Source organism: Ovis aries, chromosome 14 (genome assembly GCF_016772045.2).
Source record: "Ovis aries strain OAR_USU_Benz2616 breed Rambouillet chromosome 14, ARS-UI_Ramb_v3.0, whole genome shotgun sequence".
Taxonomy (NCBI): domain Eukaryota; kingdom Metazoa; phylum Chordata; class Mammalia; order Artiodactyla; family Bovidae; genus Ovis; species Ovis aries.
Genome location: NC_056067.1, coordinates 24,601,569 through 24,623,588, shown reverse-complemented (window position 1 = coordinate 24,623,588; position 22,020 = coordinate 24,601,569). Strand labels below are relative to the sequence as shown.

At 43.0% G+C, this 22,020-nt stretch overlaps 1 protein-coding gene across 19 annotated transcripts in view; it reads right to left on the bottom strand.

Moving 5' to 3' along the window:
• The window catches only part of NLRC5 (NLR family CARD domain containing 5), a 91,295-nt gene that overhangs the window by 65,411 nt on the left and 3,864 nt on the right, over window positions 1–22,020 (bottom strand). The gene's annotated exons all lie outside the window — the stretch shown is intronic.

Genomic DNA, 22,020 nt, shown 5'->3' with positions numbered 1-22,020 from the left:
CCAGCACAGGGTAGAAGGGAGGGAAGGAGGAGAGGATGTGGTTGGAGTCACAGGGCTCTGGCTGCTTCTTCCTTCTTCCTGCTTGGATTGAGAGGGAGGCCCCTCGAGGCTGGGGCTTGGCAGTCACAGCTGCTGGCCGCACCCCCAAAGCTCACTTGTTGGGCTCTGTTTCCTCATCTCTACAAGGGGGGCATCATGGGCCATCCCTGTTCCCCGGGCTGTCTGGGAGGGTCAAGCCGAGCATCAGGGCCCGTGGGTGGCTGGAAGCCCTGTCCTCCGGCTGGTTCTGACAGACCTGGGGTTCTGCCCCAGCACCAGGACCCTGGTGGGAGGAAAGAGGACAGAAGAGGGTGACCGAGGTCAGACAGCGGGGAGAGAGGACCAGAAATAAGAAGGCTAGAACCCTAACCTCAAGATCAGGAAGGCTGTGGTTGGTGGGGACAATAAGAAAAGCGTGGCCCGGGCCATGACAGCGTTTGGACCCAAATATCTGAAGGAGGGCAAGCCAGGTGCTGCTGGAGTCGGTTTCTCAGGACCGAGTGGACAGGTCAGGCCTGGGGACCCCGGGGTGGACCAGAGTCCACAGAGGCCCTCAAGCCCTCTCACACCAAGTCCTACAGGGCTGACGACAGAAAACTCAGGGCCTCTGCATCCCCCAGGGTGGATGATCACAGTCCAAGGCTTTGGAGTACGCCTGAGGCCAGAAGCAAATGCGAACCTAGCTGGAAGAAGCCATGCCAGCTCCCACTCCCCCACCCCCGGCCTATTTTTCCCCTCTGGCCACACTGTGGCCATATGGGATCTTAGTTCCCTGACCAGGGATCAAACCCCGTGCCCCTTGCAGTGGGAGTGCAGAGTCCTAACTACCAGACGGCTAGGGATGTTCCCAGGCCCGTTTTACAGATGGGGAAACTGAAGTCCCAAGAGCGGAAGGCCTTACTGACACTCAGAGCAAGTAAGAAGTGAAAGTGGGGCCAGACTAAGCTTTCAGGCTTTTTCTAGGTGAGGGCTAATGCAGCCCCACCCCAGGAATCATCCTCTTTTCATGGGTCCCCACGACGGGGTACCTTCAGGGAGATGTGAGCAGCCATTTCTTCCCTCATCCATAAAAGTGGGCAGAGAGGGCAAGGGGGGGTCCTTGACCCGGCACATTTCCATGGAGCGGGGGTGGGGGGAGGGTGTGCGATGGGGATGATTTCTTTTGAAAGCCATCATCTTTATTGTCCCTCACAATGACAGGGTCCTGCAGGACTTAACATGCACCCCCACATGTTCTACCAAAGCAGAACCGAGGCCCAAGACTTCCCTAGTGGCCCAGTGGCCAAGACTCCCTGCTCCCAGTGCAGGGGGCTCAGATTTGATTCCTGGTCAGGGAACTGGATCCCACATGCCACAACTAACAGCCCACCTGCCTCAACAAAGATCAAAGATCCCAAGCGCCACAACTAAGACCTGGCACAGCCAAATTAACTAATTAAAAAAAGAAAAAGGAACCAAGGCTCCCAGCAGTGAGGGGCCCTCCCCACACCACCAGCTAGGAAGATACAGAGCTGGGAGTTGAGGAAGCATCTTCTTGTCTCAAAGTCTTTGAGGAGGGTGGCACGAGCCTGCACTCTGAGCCCCAGGCCTGGGTGGTCCCTGTTCTAAATCCAACAGGGCCTCTCTCTTCTTGTCACTAGAAAACCAGGAATCTGGCTCCCAGCCCCCATCACTAGAACTGAAACGGCCTTCTTTATTCCAGCCAACTTCCTGCTCAGACTCTCCACCAAAAGACCCCATGGGGTTTCCGGGTGCACCCTTCTCTGAAACGTGGACAGCAAGTGGCCGGGGAGGGATCTTGCCTTTTCCGCTCAGCCCTGGCGGTTTGGGTCCAGCACCCACCAGAAGTGGCCAGTGAGAAGGTTCCTTCCCAACAGGGTCCTGGGCCTCCGGAGGGCCAGTGGGTCCCAAACCTGCCTGCATGTTAGAGTCATCCAGGGTTTTAAAAATTCCAATGGGCTGTACCCCAGATCAATCACAGCACAATCTCCGAGGGTGGGACACAGGCACCTTTGGAAGCAACCCAGCTGAGCTTGGGAAATACTAGTCTAGGCCACGCTGCCACCCAGCGCTCCACTCCAGGTGAGCAGAGTGGCTTCGTGTTCCCTTGTACCTGGCGCCTTGCCTCCCCAGCAGAGCCAAGGCTTCTTGCCTTTAAGAGGTTGGGGACAGGAAGGCCACCGAGATGGCCACATTTAGATGGGACCCTGAGGGTGTCTGCTGAAAACTGACACTCCTCCTGCACTTCCGCCTCTGGCCTGCTCCTTGGCACCTTGTTGCCTTGCCAACTCCTCCCACGCCCACACCAAACCGAAAATGAAGCTGAGACCTGGAAATCCCCCTTTCGTCTCCAACCATGTGGTTGAAGAGGATCCCGGAGAAATTATGTGCTGGTTCAGGGGGCAAAGAAGGCTCAAGTTGTAAAGGGGAGAAATTAGATCCTGAGGTTCAAATTCACAGCCTGGAGATTGGTCTGCCCACTTCCAAAGGCAAATTGGAGGTGATTTCTAAAACTTAAAGTGTGTCCACCCTTTGACTCTACAACGAAGCTGCTTGGCAGAAAGCCCAGGGAGAGCCACACAGCCTGGAATACGCAGAGCATACTGGATAAGGAAATCCTGCAGCCGTGTCTGACCAACTGATATCTCAGTAAAGTTTGGTGTGACCACACCTCTGGGTTATGGGCATAAAGACCACTGACATGGCTGGATCCTTATGTGTATTAACTGAATAAACAAGACACACGAATAATGGTATGCATAATATGATACCATTTGTTTGAAGAATACATAGAAAACAAAGCACCAACACTGTATGTCTTCATCCAGGTCTATAATCCCATGTTTTTATAACTTAGAGGTTAAGAGCATGAATTTGGGAGCCAGCTGTCTAGGTTGGAACTAAACATTTCATCATTAGCAGGCTGTGTGGCATCAGGCAAATTGTATAGCCTCTCTAGGCTTCAATGCTCTCATCTATAAATCAAGGATAGGACTCCCCTGGTGGTCCAGGAGTTAAGAATCTGGCAGCCGATGCAGGTTCGGTCCCTGGTCTGGGAAGATTACACACACCTCGGGGCAGCTAAGCCCATGTACCACAACTACTGAACCCTTGAGCCCTACAGCCCATGCTCTGCAACGAGAGAAGCCACTGCAGTGAGACACTCTCGAACCACAATGAAGACTGGCCTCCACTCGCCACAGCTGGAGAAAGCCTGTGCGCGCAGCAACAAAGACCCAGCACAGCCAAAAATAAAATAAATAAATAAAAATAAATAAACCAAGGATAACTTCAGTATCTACCTCACAAGGCTGTGAATGTGTCAATACATGTAAAGTGCTTAAAACAAGGCCTTGCAGTTAGTGAGCCCAAAAGATGTGTTTTGGGGTTTTTTTTTAATTGTTGGTTTTAGGGTTTTTTTTTTTGGTTGTACAACATGGCTTGTGGGATCTGTATTGAGAGTGCAGAGTCCTAACCACTGGACCTCTAGGGAATCCCCTTGTTTGTTTGTTTTTTAATGAGAAGCCTTAGATAAAGTTTTGGAAGGCAACACACCAAACTGGTTATCTCAAACTAGTTATCTCAAATAACTAATTATCTCAAAAACTAGTTATCTCAAACTAGTTATCTCAAATAACAGGCCTGGGGCAGGAAGCAGTGAGTAATAGAGATGTATGCCCCTGACATGGTATCCAGCTGTTTGCAAAGCGAATTTAATCATGTATTACCTGTGTGGTTTAAGCTGAAAACATATTTTTGAAAGTGAAAGAAGACAGAAGATCAGTGACTAGAAAGCTGCACTCTTTGAAGTCAGAAGAGGAATTCTATTTCCAGGATGGATCAACTGACCTATGTCCTCCCATGCCAACTGACAGTGCCCAGACACACAAAACGTGGGCAGAAGAAAGGCTTGGGAGAGGGCTGGAGGTTAGTGATTGGTTGGTTGGAGCCTCGGTTCTGAGCTCCACTGCCCCAAACTGACTTGCTGGGTGATACCAGGCAAGTCCTTGCCCTCTCTGAGCCGTGACTCACTTGTACATCAAGTAGGGTTAATACCAGCCCGTCTTACAGGGACTGGAACTGATAAGGGGTCAGGAGGCTTGGGTGCAAATCCTGATTTCAACAAGTTGTGCTGTGCAACCTAGGGCAAGTTTCCTAACTCCCCTGTACCTCCAGTTCCTCATCTGCAAATGGGGGTGATGACTCTGCATCTAGTTCACAGGGTCATTCTGAGGATGGGGGACAATAATGAAGATTATAGCACAGTGAGGGGGACTGCCCCTCTGCAGCGGATGCTAATCTCATATACTGGGCTCTTAGCACAGGTCCAGGCAACATGCTACAGCATTCTACTTGCATTTCCTCAGCAGATTCTCAATCACCCTTTCAAGGCAGATGTTACCTTCATGCTGCAGACTCTGGGAAGTCAAGAAGCAAAGAGTGGATTAAAAACCTCTGCTGAGGGACTTCCCTGGTGGTCCAGTGGTTAGGACTCTGCTTCCAATGCAGGGGGCATGGGTTTGATCCCTGGTCAGGGAAATAAGATCCCACATGGTAAATGGCCCAAATTTTTTTTTTAAAAAAAGAAAAAAGACATTAAAAGCTCTGCTGAGGACTTCGTTGGTGGTCCAGTGGTTAAGAATTCGCCTGCCAATACAGGGGACAAGTGTTTGATCCCTGATCTGGGAAGATCCCACATGCCACGGAGCAACTAAGCTCGTGAGCCACAACTGCTGAGCCTGTGCCTTAGAACCCACGCTCTGCAGCAAGACGGAACACCAGGATGAGACGCCTGTGCACTGCAGCTAGAGAAAGCCCTCACATAGCAACAAAGACCCAGCATGGCCAAAAATTAAAAAAAAAATTTTTTTTTCAAAAACCCCTCCACTGAATTCAGAGGCACTTTCCTAACTGAAGCACCACACTGCCTTCAACCAATGACCTTCTTTCCGAACAAAATAATCATTTCCATAGCTCTTATATTTTTATGCTATAAAATATAATCTGCACTCATTTGATTATTTTTATGCTATAAAATAAAATCTGCACTCATTTGAAAAGTTCTAAACATTTCAGAAATATATCGTGTGAATTTTCTCACAGTCTTACTCTTGAGGAAGAGGAATACAAGTTCTAAGACTTTTTTTACCCATATTGGAGAATATTTTTGCCTTATATGAGAACCACAGTATCATTTCCTTAAACATTTTCTAGAAATCATTTCACTTTGAACTTGATTTTCTAGTATCATTTGCCTTGCATGGATGGTAACCCCTCCAAAGAAACCCACAGGAAACAAAACCAAAATGATGCCCACTGAAACAGGGTACTGAAACTGCTGCGCTGGGGCTCTGGCCTGAGGCCTGGCCTCCAGTTGTTGAAAAGGTGGTCCTCAGTGTGACAGGCATGATGGATATTAGCAGTCAACTGAGACTTTCTTCTTGATGAATCAGGAAGGATCAGAGAGAAGTGTAAAGAGCACAGCTGCTCTCACTTTATGATCCAACGAATGCCCTGTCCATGCACCACTTATCATCTGGCTGACTCTGCTGTGTAAGTCTGAGACAAAGCTTGACTTGTCCATCTCAAGAAGAGAATTCTGTGGCTGCAAAATGCACAGGACACCTTCAAGAACATAAGGAAAAGACTATTGCGAGACACGCAAAACAGCAAGCTATTTCTCTCTTCAAACAAGATGCTGTGACAAGACCTGAATGCCTCAGAGTACAAGTTCCCCAGGGTTTGAGTCTTCCCTCCATTTGGCATGAAGAGCAGAAGCAACCTCTCAGGCAAGGAGTTAATGGGGGTTTGGGTTTTGCTGATGGTACAGCCTCCATGCCTCCCCTCAGAAGATGGATGTTGGGGGATCAAGCAGTTTTATAGCTGCCTGCAGCCTCTGTATCCACACAGTCTTCTAGGAAAGAAATTCAGCAACATGGTCTCAAATTTTTAAAATAATGGTTCATTCAGGGACACAGAAATCAGACTGTTGGCTGCCAAAGGGGAGGGGGCTAGAGGAAGGATGGAGTGGGAGGTTGGGGTTAGCAGATGTAAGCTTTTACGTGTAGAATGGATAAACAACAAGATCCAACTGTATAGCACAAAGAACTATATTCAATATCCTATGATAAACCATAACAGAAAAGAATATTAAAAAAAGAATGTATATAAAAAACAATGGTTCAAGAGAGGATTCGGGGAAGATGGCAGAGTAGGAAGCATTAGGATTCTGTCTCCTCATTTAGACAAAAGTGGTGTGAGCAGAATCTGGTATAACTGTTTTGGAACTCTGGAGTCTGTTGAAAACTTAAGTCTGGACTGTTAGATTTTGGTTAATTTTGGTCAATTTCAGCTCTTAACACAGTAATAGGTGCCTGTCCCTTACCCCTTAGACTCACGGCAGTCAGCTGTGCACCTGGAACAACCTGCACACAGCTTGCAGGAGCTGGGGTGGGTAAAAAGGACCCTGAACTCCAGATACTGGAGACTTGGGCCGTAACTGTTGACTGCTGCTTCTGATCTCAGAGGCACAACAGAAACAGGCAGCCATTGTTGATACACCCAACTCCCTCCATATTGCAAGCCTCTTCTCAGCTGAACTGACCTCCAGGAGATTTAAAAGTGGCTAGTGGTAAAGAATCTGCCTGCAATTCGGGAGACCTAGGTTCTATCCCTGGGTTGGGAAGATCCCATGGAGAAGGGAATGGCAACTTGCTTTGGTATTGCCTGGAAAATTCCCTGGAGAGAGGAACCTGAAGGGCTACACAGTCCGTGGAGTCATAAAGAGTTGGACACGACTGTGCAACTTTCAGTTAATGCCCTTTGTTTCTTCCTTCAATTCTGCTTTTCCCCTTTTGGGAGCCAGACATTAAAGACAAGGACATTCAGAAACAACCGCACATATGGGGAAAATTATCAAGTGACTGCACATGCCTAAGAAAAGGTTCAGAAAAGACATAAGAAGACATAAGTTTACATCTCAGGTTGACTCTAGGCACAGAAACAGTTTACAACAATACAAAAAAACAACAACAACAAAACCCCAATAACCAAAACCAGCAACCCTGGAGGTGGGGTGGAGAATCTGATTCCCAGATTTTACACATTAGATTCAAATGTCCAGTGTTCAACAAGAACAACAGCAACAACAAAATCACAAAGCATACAAAGGGAACAATGGCCCATTGAAAGGAAAAAAACATTCAATAGACTCTGTCTCTGAAAAAAATTAATGATGGATATATTAGACAAATACTTTAAAACAACTGCCTTAAAGAGTCCCAAAGAGCTGAGAAAGTAAAAGAAAAAAAAAAGTTGTGTGAACAAAATGTAAATATCAATAAAGAGATAGAAAACCTAAAAAGAAACCAAGAAGAGATTCTGGAACTCAAAAAATGTAATCTTGAAAATGAAAAATTCATAGAGGGATTCAAAGGCAGATTTGAGCAGGCAGAAAAAAGAATCAGGGACCTTCAAGATAGAATAAAGGAAATTATAAAGGCTGAGACACGGAAAAAGGCTGAAGAAAGTGAGCAGAGTTTAAGGGATGTGAGACATGATTAACTGGACCACCATATGCACTACGGGAGCCCCAGAAGAAGGAAGAGGGAGGGACAGAGAGAAAAGCTGAAGAAATAATGGCTGAAAAGTTCTCAAATTTGGTGGAAGAGTTGAATATAAACATTCAAAAACCTCAGTGAATTTCAAGTGAAATTAACTCAGAGACCCACATCAAAACACATTATAAGCAGACTTTCAAAAACAAAAGAGAGGGGCTTCCCTGGTTGCCCTGGTGGTAAAGAATCTGCCTGCCAGTGCAGAAGACACAGGTTCAGTCCCTGGTCTGGGGACATCCCACATGCTGCAGAGCAGCTAACTAAGCTGGTGCACCACAACTACTGAGCCTGTGCTTCAGAGCCTGGAAACTGCAGCTACTGAGCTTGTGTGCCACAGCTACTGAAGCCCGTGCACCCTAAAGACCATGCTCTACAACAAGAGAAGTCAATAAGACGAGAAGGCCACACAGTGCAGCTAGAGAGGAGTCTCCACTCTCTACAACTAGAGAAAGCTCAGGCAGTAACAAAGACCCAGCACAGCCAAAAATAAATACAATTGTTTTCAAAACACCAAAATCTCAAAGATAAAGTTCAAGTCTTGAAAGCAGCAAGACAGAAGTGAATCATCACATACACAGACTCCTCAATATGACTCTGCGAATTTCTCCTCAGAAACCTGAGGACAGAGGGCCATACATGCAAAGTGCTAAAAGAAACACTGCCAACCAAAAATCCTATATCCGGCAAAACTGTCCGTCAAAAGTAAGGGGGAAATCAAGGCATTCCCAGATAAACAGAAGCTGAGGGAGTTCATGATGCGCCCAGCAAGAAATGCTCAAGTTACTCCTGCAAAGTGAGATGAAAGGACACCAGATAGTACCTTGAAGCCATATGAAAAATAAAGATATCAATAAAGGTATATGGACAATTATAAAAGCTAGTATTATTGCAGTAATAGTTTGTATTTTTGTTTTCTGTAGGATCTATGTATACATGTGAAGAAAAACAATTATTCGTGCAAAGACTAGTATTACTGTAATCGGTTTTTAATTCCAAATCTTGGTTTCTACAAACACTAGGAGACTAATGCATTTTTTAAATTATTATTTTATATTTGAGGCACATAGAATATAAAGATGTAATTTTGTGACACCAACTACGGAAACCAGTGGGAATGGATCTGTAAAACAGCAGAGTTTTTGTACATCACTGAAGTGAAATCACGATATTCAAATTAGAATGTTATATTAGGATGTTAAGTGTAATCCTCATGTTAACCACAAGGAAACTAGCTATCGAATATACTCAAAAGAAAATTAAGAAAGAATTTAAACATTTCACTACAAAAAGCTAACGAAACACAAAAGAGGAACGCAAAAAGTGAGGGACCAAAAAGCTATAGGGCATATAAAAAGCAAAGAGCAAAATGACAGAAATAAGTCCCTCCTCATCAGTAGTAACCTAAATGCAAATGGATTAAACTCTCCAATCAAAAGACAGGTTGGCTGAATGGATAAAAACACTGATCTAACTATATGCTGTCTACAAGAGACACACTTGAAATTCAAGAGCAAAAACAGATTGAAAGTAAAGGGATAGAAAAAGATATCTCATGAAAATAGTAATCAAAGGAGAGAAGGAACGGTTAGACTAATGTGAAACGAATCACCAGTCCAGGCTCAATGCATCATACAGGATGCTCGGGGCTGGTGCACTGGGATGACCCAGTGGGATGGTATGGGGAGGGAGGTGGGAGGGGGTTCAGGATGGGGAACACGTGTACACCCATGGCAGATTCATGTTGATGTATGGCAAAACCAATAAAATATTGTAAAGTAATTAGCCTCCAATTAAAATGAATAAATTTATATTTAAAAACTTTTTGAAAAAGATAAAGTAGACTTTAAATTAGAAAAAAGGTTATAAGAGACAAAGAAGTACTTTACATGTTAATAAAAGGTTAAATATATCAAGAAGATATACCAGTTATAACATTTACATGCCTAATGACAGACAACCAAAATATACAAGGCAAAAACTGATAGAACTGAAGTGAGATATAAGCAATTTTACAATCATATTTGGAGGCTTTAATACCCACTTGCAATAAAGGATAGAATAATCAAACAGAAGACAAGTGAAGAAATAGAGGACTTCATACAATAGGTCAATAAGATCTGACAGACATATACAGAATCTCCACCCAGCAACAACAGGATACACATTCTCAGTTGCACATGGGGTATTTTCCAGGATAGACTGTATGTAAGCATACTGAAAAGCAGAGACATTACTTTGCCAACTAAGGTCCGTCTAGTCAAGGCTATGGTTTTCCAGTAGTCATGTATGGATGTGAGAGTTGGACTGTGAAGAAGGCTGAGCGCCGAAGAATTGATGATTTTGAACTGTGGTGTTGGAGAAGACTCTGGAGAGTCCCTTGGACTGCAAGGAGATCAAACCAGTCAACTCTAAGGGTAATCAGTCCTGAATATTCATTGGAAGGACTGATGCTGAAGCTGAAACTCCAGTAGTCTGTCCACTTGATTTGAAGAACGGACTTATTGGAAAAAAACCCTGATGCTGGGAAAGATTGAAGGCAGGAGCAGACGGGGATGACAGAGGATGAGTTGGTTGGACAACATCACCCACTTGATGGGCATGAGTTTGAGCGACTGAACTGAACTGAAGGGCACAAATTATGTCTCGATAGATTCTAAAAGATAAATATCATACAAAGTATAGTCTCTGACCACAATGGTGTTAGAAATCAATAACATAAAGGAAACTGGAAAACTCACAAAATCATGGAAACAAGACTGCCCACATTCAAGCAAATCAAAGAAGAAATCACAATGGAAATTAGGAAATGTTTACAGATGAATGAAAAAAAAAAAAAACCCAAAATTTATGGGACACAGCAAAAGCAGCGCTAAGGAGAAATTTTATTGGTATAAATGTTTACGTTTAAAAACAAGAAAGATCTCAAATCAACAACCTAACTTTATAACTTAAGAAACTAGGAAAGAAAAGTAAATTAAATGCAAAACTAGCAGAAGAAATGAAATAATAACAATTCAGTTCAGTTCAGTCACTCAGTCGTGTCTGACTCTTTGTGACCCCATGAACCACAGCACGCCATGCCTCCCTGTCCATCACCAACTCCCGGAGTTCACCCAAACCCACGTCCATTGAGTCGGTGATGCCATCCAGCCATCTCATCCTCTGTCGTCCCCTTCTCCTCCTGCCCCCAATTCCTCCCAGCATCAGGGTCTTTTCAAATGAGTCAGCTCTTTGCATCAGATGGCCAAAGTATTGGAGTTTCAGCTTCAGCATCAGTCCTTCCAATGAATATTCAGGACTGATTTCCTTCAGGATGGACTGATTGGATCTCCTTGCAGTCCAAGGGACTCCTAAGAGTCTTCTCCAACACCACAGTTCAAAACCATGAATTCTTTGGCGCTCAGCTTTCTTTATAGTCCAACTCTCATATCCATACATGATTACTGGAAAAACCATAGCCCTGACTAGAGGGACCTTTGTTAACAAAGTAATGTCTCTGCTTTTCAATATGCTGTCCAGGTTGGTCATAACTTTCCTTCCAAGGAGTAAGCGTCTTTTAATTTCATGGCTGCAATCACCATCTGCAGTGATTTTGGAGCCCAGAAAAATAAAGCCAGCCATAGTTTCCACTGTTTTCCCATCTATTTGCCATGAAGTGATGGGACCAGATGCCATGATCTTTAAGCCAACTTTTTCACTCTCCACTTTCACATTCACCAAGAGGCTTTTTAGTTCCTCTTCACTTTCTGCCTTAAGGGTGGTGTCATCTGCATATCTGAAGTTATTGGTATTTCTCCCAGCAATCTTGATTTCGGCTTGTGCTTCCTCCAGCCCAGAGTTTCTCATGATGTACTCTGCATATAAGTTAAATAAGCAGGGTGACAATATACAGCCTTGACGTACTCCTTTTCCTATTTGGAACCAGTCTGTTGTTCCATGTCCAGTTCTAACTGTTGCTTCCCAACCTGCATACAGGTTTCTCAAGAGGCAGGTCAGGTGGTCTGGTATTCCCATCTCTTGAAGAATTTTCCACAGTTTATTGTGATCCACACAGTCAAAAGCTTTGGCATAGTCAATAAAGCAGAAATAGATGTTTTTCTGGAACTCTTTTGCTTTTTCCATGATCCAGCAGATGCTGGCAATTTGATCTCTGGTTCCTCTGCCTTTTCTAAAACCAGCTTGAACATCAGGAAGTTCACAGTTCACATGTTGCTGAAGACTGGCTTGGAGAATTTTAAGCATTACTTTACTAGCGTGTGAGATGAGTGCAATTGTGCGGTAGTTTGAGCATTCTTTGGCACTGCCTTTCTTTGGGATTGAAATGAAAACTGACCTTTTCTAGTCCTGTGGCCATTGCTGAGTTTTCCAAATTTGCTGGCATATTGAATGCAGCCCTTTCACAGCATCATCTTTCAGGATTTGAAATAGCTCAACTGGAAATCCATCACCTCCACTAGCTTTGTTCGTAGTGATGCTTCCTAAGGCCCATTTGACTTCACACTCCAGGATGTCTGGCTCTAGGTGAGTGATCACACCATTGTGATTATCTGGGTCGTGAAGATCTTTTTTGTATAGTTCTTCTGTGTATTCTTGCCACCTCTTAATATCTTCTTAATATCCATACCATTTCTGTCCTTTATTGAGCTCATCTTTGCATGAAATGTTCCCTTGGTATCTCTAATTTTCTTGAAGAGATCTCTAGTCTTTCCCATTCTATTATTTTCCTCTATTACTTTGCATCGATCACTGAGGAAGGCTTTCTTATCTCTCCTTGCTATTCTTTGGAACTCTGCATTCAAATGGGTATATTTTTCCTTTTCTCCTTTGCTTTTTGTTTCCCTTCTTTTCACAGCTATTTGAAAGGCCTCCTCAGACAGCCATTTTGCTTTTTTGCATTTCTTTTTCTTGTGGATGGTCTTGATCCCTGTCTCCTGTACAATGTCACGAACCTCCATCCATAGTTCATCAGGCACTCTGTCTGTCAGATCTAGTCCCTTAAATCTATTTCTCACTTCCACTGTATAATCATAAGGGATTTGATTTAGGCCATACCTTAATGGTCTAATGATCTTCTCCACTTTCTTCAATTTCAGTCTGAATTTGGCAATAAGGAGTTCATGATCTGAGCCACAGTCGGCTCCTGGTCTTGTTTTTTGCTGACTGTATAGAGCTTCTCCATCTTTGGCTGCAAAGAATATAATCAATCTGATTTTGGTGTTGACCATCTGGTGATGTCCATGTGTAGAGTCTTCTCTTGTGATGTTGGAAGAGAGTGTTTGCTATGACCAGTGTGTTCTCTTGGCAGAACTGTATTAGCCTTTGCCCTGTTTCATTCTGTAATCCAAGACCAAATTTGCCTGTTACTCCAGGTGTTTCTTGACTTCCTACTTTTGCATTCCAGTCCCCTATAATGAAAAGGACATCTTTTGAGGGTGTTAGTTCTAGAAGGTCTTGTAGGTCTTCATAGAACTGTTCAACTTCAGCTTCTTCAGCGTTACTGGTCAGGGCATAGACTTGGATTACCGTGATATTGAATGGTTTGCCTAATAATAACAATTAAAGTGTAAATAAAGGAAAAGGAGAATGGAAAAATAATAGAGAAAAGTTAATGAAACCAAAAGCTGGTTCCTCAAAAACATCAACAAAATTGACATACCTTTTGGACTAAGAAAAAAAGGGAGAAGACTGAAATTACTAAGGTCAGAATGTGGGAACATCACTACCAATTCTACGGAAGTAAAAAGAATTACAATACTATGAATAATTGTATGTCAACAAATTGAATAACCTACATGAAACGGACAAATTCCCAGGAACACAAAACCTTACAACATTAAGTCACAAAGAAGTAGAAAATCTGAATAGACTTATAACTAGTAAGTAGATACATCAGCAATAAAAAAAAAATCTCCCAATAAAGAAAAGTCCTGGACTGGATGGCTTCATAACGAATTCTACCTAAAAGTTAAAAAAGAACTAGTATCAATCCTTTTCAAACTCTTCCCAAAAGTTGAAGAGGGGGAGCGCTTCCTAACTCATTCTTGGAGGCCAGCACTCTCTGATATCAAGGCCAGACAAAGACACTGCAAGAAAACTAGAGACTAATATCCCTCATGAACCATGATGCAAATATTCCCAACAAAACACTAGCAAACCAAATTCAGCACATCAAAAGTTTATACACTGTAACCAAGTTAGATTTAGTCCTAGAATGCAAGGATAGTTCAACACATGAAAACGGACCAGTGTAGCGTGTGACATCAACAAAATGAAGAGAAGAAACCACGCAATCATGTCAATTGCTACAAAAAAAACTGACAAAATTAAACACCCTTTTACAATAAAAATATTCAACAAACTAGGAATAGAAGGAAACTACCTCCACATAATAAAATTATGCATGAAAAACACATAGCAAACATCATACTCAATGGAGAAAGACTGGAAACTTTTCCTCTAAGACCAGGAACAAAGTAAGGATGCTTGCTTTCATCACTTGTATACCACATGGAACCAGCAGTTCTGGCCACTGAATTGGGCAAGAAAAAGAAATAAAAGCCATCCAAATTGGAAAGGAAGAAGTTAAATTATCTGTTTGCAGATGACAGGGTCTTATATGTAGAAAACCCTAAAGATTCTACCAAAAACACTTGTTAGAACTAATAAATGAATTCAGCAAGGCAGCAAGACACAAAGTCAACACAAACAGATCAGTTGTTTCTAAATATGACTGATGAGTAATCTGAAAAGGAAATGACCAAAACAATTCCATTTACAACGGCATCAAAGATAAATAAAACATTGGGTTGGCCAAAAAGTTTGTTCAGGTTTTTCCATAATATCTTACAGGAAAATCTGAATGAATTTTTTGGCCAACCCAATACTCAGAAGTTAACTAAACCAAGGAGGAGAAAGATTTGTACAATGTAACTACAAAATATTGCTGAAAGAATAAGACATCAAATAAGACATAAATAAATGGAAACACATCTCATGTTCATGGATTGGAAAGCTTACAATTGTTATAATGTCAGAATTACCCAGAGTGATCTACAGATTCAATGCAATCTCTATCAAAATCCCAATGACCTCTTTCTTGCAAAGATTGAAAAAAAAAAAAATCCTAAAATTCAAACAGAATCTCAAGGGACCCCAAATAGTCAAAACAGTCATGAAAAAAAGAACAAGACTGGAGGAATCATATTTCCTGATTTCAAAACCTACTACAGTTATCAAAACAGTGTGGTATTGGCATAAAGACAGACATACAGACCAATGGAATAGAAAAAGGAGCCTAGTCTTACTTTTGATGCCAAGATCATTCAATGGGGGAAAGGACAATCTTTTCAACAAATGGTTCTGGAAAAACTGGATATCCACATGTGAAGGGATGAAGCTGGCCCTTTACCTAACACCATATATAAAAACTAACTCAAAATGGATAAGGCCCTAAGTGTAAGACCTAAAACAATAAAAATTTTAGAAGCAAACATAGAATGAAAGCTGTGACATTTGGTTTGGCAATGGTTTTTTGGAGATGACACTGAAAGCACAGACATCAAAAGAACAGAAAAATTTGGACTTCATAAAAAAATTTTAAATCATACGTCAAAAGACCCTACCCCGAGAACAACACATAGAACAGGAGAATATTGCAAAGTACCTATCTGATAAGGGGTTGATATCCAGCATACAGACAGAGCTCCTGCAACTCAACAAGAAACCAAAGAAGTCAATTAAAAAACGGGCAAAGGATCTGAAAACATATTTCTCCAAAGAGATATATGAACGGTCAATAAGCACACAGAAAGGCACTCAGTATTACTAATCGCTGTTGTTGCTGTTTAGTCACTAAGCTGTGTTCGACTCTTTTGCGACCCTACAGACTGTAGCCTGCCAGGCTCCTCGGTCCACGGGATTTCCAAAGCAAGAATACTGGAGTGGGGAGCCATTTCCTTCTCCAGGGAATCTTCCCAACCCAGGGGTCAAACCCACATCTCCCACATTGGAGGCAGATTCTTTACCACTGAGCCAGGAGAGAAACCCTACTAATCGTTAGGGAAATGGGCTTCTGGTAACTCAGTGGTAAAGAATCTGCCTGCCAAAGCAGGAGATACAGGGGATGTGGGTTCAATCCCTGGTTGGAAAGATCCCCTGGAGTAGAAACCGTCAACCCACTCCAGTATTCTTGCTTGGAAAATTCCATGTACAGAGGAGCCTGGCAGGTTGCAGTCCATGGGGTCACAAAGAATCAGATACAGCTGAGCAACTAAGCATACACACACACACATACAATCAAAACTACAATGAGATATCACCTCACATCCATTAGGATGGCAACTGAAAAAAAACCCAGAAAACAAAAAGTGATGGGGACGATGTGAAGAAATCAGAACCCTCTCACACTGTTGGTAGGAAAGTAAGATAGCACAGCTGCTGTGGAAAACAGTAAGGAGGTGTTTCAAAAAATCAAAAATAGAATTACACTATGATGCTGGATCCTGGATATGTGCTCGAGAGAATTAAAAGCAGGGTCTTGAAGAGATATTTGTACACATGTGCTCACAGCAGCTTTGGTTATAATAGGTAGAACACGGAAGCAATCCGAGTGTCCATTGATGGATGAATGAAGAAGAAAAATGTGATTATACATACAATGGAATATTACTCAGCCTTTAAAAGCAAGGAAATTCTGCAAAATGTTACAAGATAAATGAACCTTGAGGACACCTAGGCTAAGTGATATGTCAGTCCCCCAAAGACAAACAGTGTCTGATTCACCTATATGAGGTATTCAGAGTAATCACTCCCATGCAGATAGGAGAATGACGGCTGTTAGGGGTGAGGGGAAGGCAGAATTGAGAGCTATTGGATAACGGGCACAGGATCCCAGTTTTACAAGATGAAAAGAGTGATGGGAGTGGATGATGGGGATGGATTCACAACATGAATGTCCTTGAAAGCGCGGAATTGTGCACTTAAAAATGGTTGACAGAGAACTTCCCTGGTGGCACAGTGGATAAGTATTTGCCTGCCAGTGCAGGGGACTTGGGTTCGGATCCCGGTCTGAAAGGATTCCACGTGATGGAGCAACTAAGCCATTTGCCACAACTACCGAGCCCATGCTCTAGAGCCTGTGAGCTACAACTGCTGAGCCCCGTGTGCTGCAACTGCTGAAGCCCCTGCACCCTAGAACTCACGCTCCACAAGAGAAGCCACTGCAATGAGAAGCCCACTCGTTGTAACTAGAGGGCAGCCCCTACTTGCTGCAAAAGAAAGCCTGTGTAGCGACGGAGACACAGTACAGCCAAAAATAAATTTTAAAACCATTAAAAATGGTTGAGGGAAATTTTTATGTGTATTTTAACACAACAACAAAATTAAAAATAAAGTCCATATACCCTTTTTCAAGTCCACAGTGGAAAACAGAACTGGAGGAAACCATCCAGGCTGTGAGCGGCCCTCTGGTCACCAGAATGTTCACAGGGCTGGGAATCAGCTGGGGCAGCCCCATCTTTCCCGAGACAGATGAACTGGCTCAGACACCCTGAAGTACCATGGCCTGGGGAAGTTTACAGCTCCCACACAGGCAGATCTCCTTGGACAGAGGGCTCCTACTCAGGTTCTGTTACATTGCAGGCAAAAGGAGCTCAGTGGCTTATCTCCCTCGCTGTTACCTGATGTCTACTGCACATCCTTGTATACTTGGGTACTGTCCGTTTCTACTGGCACATCAGCTCCCTGGGTGGGGACCCTGTCATGTCCCCAGCTGTAGCCCAGTACCTAGCACACAGCCTGGCACGTTGCAGAATCCAAGCAGATGTGTGCTGAGCTAACGAGCGCAGAGTGGAGCCGGTGCTAGCCTCTGTCGTCAGTTTCCACCTCGCATGAAGTCTGTGTATCTCCTCAATGAAAGTGCACTTCGGGCATCCTATCCCAAGGAAGTTTCTGGGGGTCTTCTTCCTGCTCAGCCTTGCTCCTCTCCCCCTTCTCCTCATCTTCCTTTCTCTCCTATCTCCTCCTCCCTTCATTTCAGGAGCACATTTTGCACCCCTAGCCATCGCCCAAGCTCTGCTGACCTGCTGATCCCTGATGACCTCTTTGCACACAGGTCCCACTCACCCCAATCCCATCAAAGCATTTTTCCAGAAATACTTCCTTCCCTGAGAAGAATTCTGGCAAGGGTTATGGAAAGAATTAAACTGCCACATCTTGTTTTGAGGTATTTTTTTTTTAATATAAAACAGAGGAAACAGTCCATGTATGCAGGAGAAAATAAGATTCAATCTAAATGTCTAACAAACACAGTTCAACCATTCTTTGGACAAGTATGTAGCCACTTAAGATGATAGAATACTTACTGTATAGCATAGGGAACTCTGCTCAACGTTGTGTGGCAGCCTGGATGGGAAGGGCGTTTGGGGGAGAATGAATACATGTAGGTATATGGCTGAGTCCCTTCCCTGTTCACTTGAAACTATCACAACATTGTTAATTGGCTATACCTTGATACAAAATAAAAAGTATAAAATATTTTTTAAATGATAGTATATTCCTAATATAAATATATATAGAACTGGACATGGAACAACAGACTGGTTCCAAATAGGAAAAGGAGTACGTCAAGGCTGTATATTGTCACCGTGCTTATTGAACTTATATGCAGAGTACATCATGAGAAACGCTGGGCTAAACCTCAGATAAACACCACCCTTATGGCAGAAAGTGAAGAAGAACTAAAAAGCCTCTTGATGAAAGTGAAAGAGGAGAGTGAAAAAGTTGGCTTAAAGCTCAACATTCAGAAAACTAAGATCATGGCATCTGATCCCAGAAAGTTATGACCAACCTAGATAGTATATTGAAAAGCAGAGACATTACTTTGCCAACAAAGGTCCGTCTAGTCAAGGCTATGGTTTTTCCAGTGGTCGTGTATGGATGTGAGAGTTGGACTGTAAAGAAAGCTGAGCACCGAAGAATTGATGCTTTTGAACTGTGGTGTTGGAGAAGACTCTTGAGAGTCCCTTGGACTGCAAGGAGATCCAACCAGTCCATTCTAAAGGAGATCAGTCCTGGGTGTTCATTGGAGGGACTGATGCTGAAGCTGAAACTCCAATACTTTGGCCACCTAATGCGAAGAGTTGATTCACTGGAAAAGACCCTGATGCTGGGAGGGATTGGAGGCAGGAGGAGAAGGGGACAACAGAGGATGAGATGGCTGGATGGCATCACCGACTCGATGGACATGAGTTTGAGTGAACTCTGGGAGTTGGTGATGGACAGGGAGCCCTGATGTGTTGTGATTCATGGGGTCGCAAAGAGTCAGACACAACTGAGCCACTGAACTGAACTGAATACAAATAGATAATTTCCTGTTAGGGAAAGTAAAATGGAGGAAGTCTTGTGCAGGCTCCAGGAGAGCTGACCTGCTTCTGATCTGCCTAGACACCATGAGTCAGAAGAGTCACCATGAGTCTTATCTTACTTTAGATAAGAAAGGGAGTGGGTCTTGCAATTCTTGAACCTCTGAGGGTCTGGCCCAATCCCCTGTGGTCTAATGAAATCTTATGACTCACAACGTGAAACAAACAGCATTGTAAAAAGGTGAAAGTAGAAAAAGAGCTGAATTTGTGCATGCAAACTGATGATGGTATCAATTCATAGCCTGCGATTATAAGCGGGAGCCCCTGAAACAATTTGAAGTCTCCCTTGTGGGGTGGATGCACCATCCAGGACCTTTTCCCAACTGGGACTCCAGACTGCTGTTAGCGAGGGACTTCCCAGCATGCTGCTTAAGTCTAGATGTTGGGCAGCCCAGTTTGGTGATGTATGTGCTGTTACTTTTCCCTATTTTTTCTATTTCTCTTATTTTAATGACTATGTATTGAAATTAAGTCAATTAATACTCTATTAAATACTGAAATTTGTTTATTGTATATGATGAGTCATTTGTTAACGAATCCTTTGAACCTGAAAGCAAAACTTTCAGTAAAACATCTCCTTAATAGGTAAAGTACATTCAAAACTTAATAGGAAAAAGACCAACAACCCAATGGAAAAGCAGGCAAAGGATATGAATAGTTTGTGAAAAGTGACCCCTAAATATTTGAAAAGATGCCTCAAATCATTCATAAGAGAATTGAAAAAAAACCCGAGACACTATTATTTGTCTACCAGATCTGCAAATACGGAAAATCTGATAACACATGTATTGCGGAGGGTGGGAAGCTGGCCCCGTCACACATGGCTGGTGGGAGTGAAAATCAGTACAAGACTTAAGGAGGGTAATTTGCCAGATTTATCAAAGTCCAAACGGCAAATATGCAGAAAATATTCCCCTTGACCTTGCAAATACACTCTTGGATGTTTTCCCTAAAGATTTATTCTCACACGGGTAAAAATGATGATTGCACAAGGATATCTGTTATAGTGCTGATTAGAATAATAAGAGATGTGAAAAGACCTAGTTGTCCAACAATAGTTAAATCAATTATGGAACAACAAGCAGTGAAAAATACTATGTAGCTCTTAGAAAGGAAAAAGGCAGATTTTTCTTGTTTTGATGTGGAAAGATTTCCAAATTACAATTAAAAAGAAAGCAAGATAAGACTTCCCTGGTGGCACAGTGGACAAGAATCCACCTGTCAGTGCAGGGGAACACAGGTTCAATCCCTGGTCTGGGGAGATTTCACATGCTGAGAGCAACTAAGCCCACGAGCCGCAACTGCTGCAGCCAGTGCTCCTGGAGTGCGTGCTCCACAACAAGAGAAGCCCCCACAGTGGGAAGCCACACACCGCAACGAAGAGTCACCCCCGCTCACGGCAACTAGAAGGCCCGAGCAGCAGACCCCGCAGTCAAAAAACAAGTAAGCAATTTTAAACAATTTTAATTTAAAAAAGCAAGATAAAAAATACTATATGCAGTATACTATCATTTCTGAGAAGGGGATTTATACACAAACACTGCACACACACAGATATATATATATGTCTGTAAAGGCCCACCTAGACAATCTATGAAAGGAGACTCAAGAATCTGATGACTGTTTTCAGCAACGGTTACAGGTGGCCGGGAGACGGGAGAAGGGGAGACTTACTTTTCATTACATACTTTTTTGTATGTTTTATATTATTTTACTATGTGGAATAGTAGCCTCTAAAAACTAAACAACTGGGGCATTCTCCGCCCCCCTTCTGATGTCTATGTCAGAAGCCTTCTCTGCCTCTCTTTGCTTTATTAAAACTCTGCAATACAAAAGCTCTTGAATGATCAAGGCTGGTCCCTGTTCCCAAAGTTAAATCTTCTTCTTCGGAGATCACGAATCTGACACCGTTCACCGTAAGCTATCATCTTGGGGGCTTGCCCGGAATCTTCAGGACAAGCTTTCAGCTTTTCAACCTCCTCATCAGCTGAAGACTTCCTATGGTGGGTTTCTCTGCTTCAAGGAAAGGACTGTCTTCAACTCTGTGATGACATCTAGCAATCCTAAGATGGACTGGTATAACATATTGTACCTTAACTATGGACATAAGGTGACTTTTAATTTTGATTAGGTTTTAACTTGGTCTAATGGCTATTTTGCCTTACATCTGTAACTGTAAAATGGGGTCTGCTTCTAACCGTCTGAAAGCTTTTAAGTCACAAAAGGCTGTCCAGGCTCCTACAAGTGCCAGAGCATCCTCCAACTATTACTCGGGGCCCCTGGATCAGAGACCCTCCATATGAGGGTCAGGAGAACATGCTGCCTCAGCACGCCCCTCAATAGCAGGAAGTAGTTAATGGAATGAAAACGATGCCCCTTTCCCTTGGCAACATAATTCTCCTGAAAGGAAAGGGGGGAATGAGAGAGTCAGTTCCTAGGCAGGTTGATAAGAAGTCTGGGATCCCCAAGGAGGAGAAAGGGGTCTGGGGTTCTTGGAGATAGGGGTCTGGAATTCTCAAGGAGGAGGAAAGGACGAACATCTTTTTTTCCTCTACGTTCCTTAGTCTTAATCACATAAAATGTTTTTTTCTTTAAGTCCAGAACTCATGATTATACAACAAACAACTCAGTTTAAACTCTGTGCTAAGGATTATATAACAACAATGTATCCTGCTTGAGGACAGTTTCTCCTTCCTGAAAACCTTCTGGCTAATCCTGTTATCTTATAATGTACATTATGGGAGTGGGTCTAGTAAGATCTTTACAACCTGGAGACAATCTTTTGATTTATTGCAATAACTAATTAAAAAAGTATATAACTCCTTTGCTAATACTAGCAAGGGGGGTACTCTCCGCCCCCCTTCTGATGTCTATGTCAGAAGATTTCTCTGTCCCTTTTCACTTTAATAAAACTCTGCTATACAAAAAAAAAATAAATGAACAAT